Genomic DNA, 6,000 nt, shown 5'->3' on the forward strand with positions numbered 1-6,000 from the left:
GGGAGAAGAAGGGTGAAATCAAGGGTATCTCACACAAGTAAGTCCAATTTCATCATTCTTTGTGAAGTTTTTGTGCTAAGTTGGTAGTTGTCGATAAATTGTTGTGTGGGTATTTTGTGGAGAAAATTTCTAGATTGCTGTGAGTGAGATTGAATAGTTTGTGAGAAATTAGACTATTTGTGATCAATTTTTGTGTGGGAAAGTGAGAAAAACAAGGGGAATTTCTGCCCAAATTTTTCTAGGAGGTTTGGTGATTGAATTAGAGTTGTGTAAGATTGATATGGGTCGAAGATAAATCCTCCACGAGCTGCTCATTCCAAAAAGGCCTCTAAGCTCTCATCCTCCCATAATGTGCCACCACCACCGCCTCCTCCACCGCCATACTAATGTGACAAGTGTCCTATTCGGTAAGTTTTATTTCCTTTTCTTTTTATATCACGTTGGGGACAATGTGTCAACCAAGTTTGGGGGGAGAGTCTTACTATTTTTTGTGTTTGTGTCGTGTTGTTAGTTTGTGTTTTTTTTTGTTTAAGTTTTATTTTAGTTAATTTTTGTGTTGTGTTTGTGTGAATCAAGTTGTCAATGCTAGCCTATGATATGGAAGAAAATGTTATGCAATTTTTTGAAAATTTTGATCAATTGAATCTTTGTGCTTGGTTAGACTTCATTGGTAGCTTGTTTCGATCCATGAAAAAAATATATGAATTTTTAGCCATTATTAGAAAATTCTTTGAAAATTGAATTTGAATGTATGCATTGTTAAAAATTGGCTTGGGGTTTGATGCATGAACAAATCTAGAATTGCTTGTTTATCATTCAAGATGAAATCCTAGATTAGATATGCTTAGGAAAGTGATTTAGGTAATTTCTTGGAACGTTTGAGACTTTCAAGCAAACGTAAAAGTAATTTTCCATTTTTACCCTTGTTGAGCCTAAAATTATCCTCTTTGTTGTTTGACACCAATTGTGAGCCAAATAGACATTTTGTTAGTTTTCATTCCTTTAGAAAATTACTATGAGCATATGGATAAATAATGGGGAAAGAATTTTAATGAGATGTGATTAGATTTGTAAGTTGGTGTATTGTAATGAAGAGTAAAATTGTTGAGAGTTGAAAAGAAAAAAAAAACAAAGAAATTTGAAAATCCAGCTACACTCTTGTAATGTTTTCACAAAAACAAGTTTGGGGGAGTGTAGTTTGAATGAAAAAAAATGATCATGTGAAATAAGCTTTTCTCAACCTTTACTTGGGTTCATATTTGGTTTTCTTAGGAAATTGTTTGAGTGAATTGTTGGTTTGTAAGTTCATATGCTAATGGTAATTTGGAGCCTAAATGACATATATTTACCCATTGCCTAAGCCTATTGTTATGAGCCTAAAGTCCTAGTGATTTTTGAGCATATTTTGTCTACATTAGTGGAGAGTGGTGAACAATGCAGGTATATGGATCAGTGGTTTGATGGGTTGATGGTGAGTATTTGGCATGCATACATAGATTCAATTGTTGAGTAATTTTTGTGGTAATGGTTGAATTTTTGGATTGAATCAAGTTGTCAATGTGGTTTGACTGAAATTCTGGATTGTTTCTACAAATTGGGATTTTGGACATTTGTGTGAGATTTTTTGAAATTGAGGCTAATTTAGTGTTGTTAGCTTGATTCATTAGTTTGTGTCATTTTTGTTTTTGAGTTGTCTATGTGTGGGTGTTTATTTTGAATCTTTACTTGAGGGCGAGTAAATGTTAAGTTTGGGTGAGTTTGTTGAGTCTAGTTTTGTGTTGTATTTTAGGTAGTTTTTATTGAGTTTCTCTATTGTTTAGTGCTATATTATGCTTGTTTATATTTGTTTTCAGGTTTTAGCTTATAAATAAAGGAAAAGAATAATTGGAGCAAATTGGAAGAAAAATGATGAAAATTTGGCTTTTTGGTGTTGATTCCGTGAAAAGATGAATCCTCATGAAATTTTATGGCTTCGGTGCATTTTCGAGACCAAAAGCACAAAAATTGAAGAAGCTGTTAAGGGCCACGACACTACGATGTTGAGCCGCGCCCAGGTCCAAGGAAGAAAGCCTGTTTTTTGAGGTTTTACACGGGCCACGGTGCAGAAACAGAGGGCCGCATTGCTAATGAGTGTGTCTGCCCAGAAAATTTACATGGACCGTGACATTGAAGAGGTTGGACCACGACCCGCCTGATCAAAGCCCAGCTATAATTTAGATGGGCCGCGACGCTGGAATAGGTGGACCACGACCTGCATTGCAAAAGAAAGAAAAAAAATTAGGTTCTTAAACCTAATTTGGAGATGGAGTAATCAGATAGGAGTGAAGGACAAATTGTGAAACAAAGAACACACTATGGATCATCTCCATTTGCTCTCTACAATATTTTTCTATTGCCTTTTAATTCTATGTTATTTTGAATTGCTTTTTATGTTTAGAATGACAATGTCGAACTAAATCTTTTTTAGGGTTTTTAATGGATTCTCTTGAAATCCTTTGATGATCAAATGCAATATTAGTATTTCTCTTCTTCGTTTATTAAGCTTGTCTCAATCTATTTTAGTGCACAAAATGTGATTGGCCATCTTATTTCATTATCTATTTGCGTTTGAATTGAAATTCTAAAAAGTGAAATTTAAACAACCTTTGATTGAAACAACATAGATTTAATCTAGAACGAAAGTATCTAGGTTATTTGTGTAGCATCTAGTTTGTGAATTCATTGCCTCCTAATTGATGAATTTATCATAGAAATATAGAGAGTTCACCATTAGGTTGAGTTTTATAATTTCTAATCCGATTATAAAATTCCTTGACAACTTGTTAGCTTAATAAGAAGAAGAGTTTTTAATATCGTGTTAGATATTGATAGGAGGGATTGTAGATGAAATTAAAACCCACAATTGTTTAAATCCTTGGAATTTTATTCTTGTTTATGTTCTTACAATCTTGCATTATTTTTAGTAGCTTTATTGTTTTTAATTATCATGATACAAAACCAATTTTTGTTAACTAAATAGAAACTAAGAATTAATTACTTGGTAATTGATAATTCAATCCTTGTGGGACGTTACTTGGTCTTACAAAGAAATTATTACAAATTGCGACTGTGTGCACTTGCATAGCTTTATTTTTCACAAAAATATTTAACTATTTAAAATGTAAATATCATTATTTATGTTATTATTTTGTTATGCTTATAACACAAGTTCAGGATGGCCCATAGGCCCATATGTACATCCATGAGTCTATAAATAGGACTTATAGGATTCATTTAGGACAGGCGCAATAATTTGTATTCAGAGAGAAATATTGCTTTTATACGTAGTACTTGTATTTAGCTTTAAGACTTGTGCAACTCAATCCACCCTTGTTCGTTGATCGCAAGTTTTAAGGTTTTACATCAATAAAAACACTATGTGGACGTAGGTTATTACAAATCTCTATGGTCGAGCCACTATAAAATCCTTGTGTCGTTTACATTCTTGCATTCAGTTCTATAATTCCTATCATTTTCCGTGACTCCGTATCGTTGACTAAATCGAGGGTCAACAATGTTGGCCATCATTTCCTTCACAATTTTCTCCTAGCTTTAGTAATTTATTCTTAAAAGTCTTTTCGTACCTACTTAATAATTGATTTTTTTCTCGATTTTTCCAGAGTTATGTTAAATTCCGTATTTTGGACTTACAAGGTGATTAGAATTAAACAGATTGTTTAAATGCTGACTATAGATTAATTTGTTTAAATAAAATTATGTGTTGTTACCACAACTATGATGAATGTTAAAACAGAAACAGAAAGCAAGTAAAAATTGACACAATGGAATTTTTACGTGGTTCAGAAATCCTTTTAGATAATCTACATCCACGGGGCCACGCCTAGAGAATAAACCAATTCGTAAAGACCAAAGTTGTACACAAGCATTGACTTAAGCAACGTAAGACTCCCTCTTAAACTATTGCCACAATCTTGTTGTACTCTTCTTTGCGAATTTGGTATTGATGAAATACTTAATCTCTTGAACTCCCTTCAAAGATTAGTGAGTGCTCTCTTCCTCTAGAAGTGAGACTTGATGAAATCTTCTCCCAAAAATCCTTAGGAACACGTTCATAAGAAACACAACTCCTAAAGATAGATACATAGAAAAATGTACGTGGCATAACCACAAAGATTAAGGTGAACAACTTAATATTTTCAAAGAAAAACTCCTCAAGAAATTAACAACAAGTGTTTTCAAATTCAAAATGGAATAGATAATTTTTTCAAAGGCCTTGGCAAGGTATTTATAGCTGAGAAAAATGTCCAAGACCAGTGTTGTACCCCAAAATAAACACAAATTAAACCACTTTGCACTGGGTACAGCTGGTAGATAATCGCATGGAAAAAGCGAACAGGTAGAACATCTATCTAACTCTGGTGTGAGCAGATCGAGTTAAACATGGCAGTATGACAACCAGATAATCTCCAGGTCGCCTCTTGCATCAATAACCTAGTTTGAGATGCGTGATGGATAGATCTTCTTCTAGATACTCTGAACCTAGCCCATGTCAAGTACTGTTAGCTCCTCGACATCTAGCTCAAAGGAAGTGTTCAGCTCACGGAAGCTGGGTCATGACGCACAATGAAGGATCCCAAAAGACTCAGAGATCCCTTATATGCTCATTAATGCCAAGATTTTATTACACATTTATTACCCGAGATAATGGTTGTAAATTCCATAGGCAATCATATCCCTATGTAAATGAGAGATTATTCTGATTTATTATTTACCATATTTATGCATGTGGTTACCCAAAGCTATCCAGGATATCCCTCTATAAATATCAGGGGAATTGATAGAAAAAGGTCCTACTTCTTGAGATACAGAAACTCTGCTGAAATTTCAAGAAACAATTTCATCTAGAGCCTTAAAGAGATTAATAAGATTTTCTCGTGGACTAGGTGGATTTTAACCACTGAACCATGTTAATGTGTGAGTTTTTGAGTTATTGTTCATTTGACAAATTACAATTTAGAAAGAGAGCACTAATATATTTGTTGTCGGATTTCTTAATCCACTGTTGGCAAAAAGTCGCTTCGACATATTGGTGCTTTCATTAAGAGCATATTAGTGCTTAATCCCCCACATAAGCTTCACCCAACACTGACCATGGTGTTCACCCAGTCTATGTATGACAATAAAATGGAATAACCTGGTGATCATGAGGCGCATCATACGGTCGTTCCCGTTGGAAAAGGCCTAGATGCTCAACACCGTCCTAGAAAGCAATATGTGGGCCAAGACGATACTAAGAGCTCAGCATCACGCCCACCAAATCCCAATCCGGGGTATCTGACAGCCATCGAGATGGAAAATTCCTAGATAGGAAGTCATCTCGCTAAGGCTAACAAGCAGATCGAGGAGATCCTGGCTTGATTACCCCTTCCTGCGACTGATGTTAACACCAGAAGGAGACAAAGTGGGTCCCATAGGTCCCACAAGAATAACTGACCCAATATCAATTGCTCTGTCAGAACTATAACTCTGAGCTCCATACCTTCAGAGAAACATTAGTGGAATACTCAACCTGCTAATCCTCCTATGAACCATCGGCCCCATGTCAGTCGATCAGTTAGAACTGCGACCCCAAGCTCCGTGCCTTCTGAGAAGATTCCATAAAATGTTTAGAACAATCCGACAGGGCAAGCTGGGACCAATTTAAGGAGGCAAAACACCCCAAAAAATCCATCCGCTAACGAAAGTTACTGGACAAAGAGTCAAACTGGAGGCAGGTCTGAGAGCAATCTAAGGAATCATTTGAGCTCCGTACAAAGTCTTCATTCTGTAGTGTCCCAAAATTTTACTTAGCTAGATAGTAGTAGTAGTTAGTCTTAGTTTGTAGTATGTTAGTTTCTGTGGATTTTGGTTCAAGTCGAGACTTAGTTGGAAACTCATAGCAACAATTATGGATTTTATAAGTTTAACCTATAGTTTAAAAATATTTATTATAACATAAGG

Source organism: Humulus lupulus, chromosome 9 (assembly GCF_963169125.1).
Source record: "Humulus lupulus chromosome 9, drHumLupu1.1, whole genome shotgun sequence".
Taxonomy (NCBI): domain Eukaryota; kingdom Viridiplantae; phylum Streptophyta; class Magnoliopsida; order Rosales; family Cannabaceae; genus Humulus; species Humulus lupulus.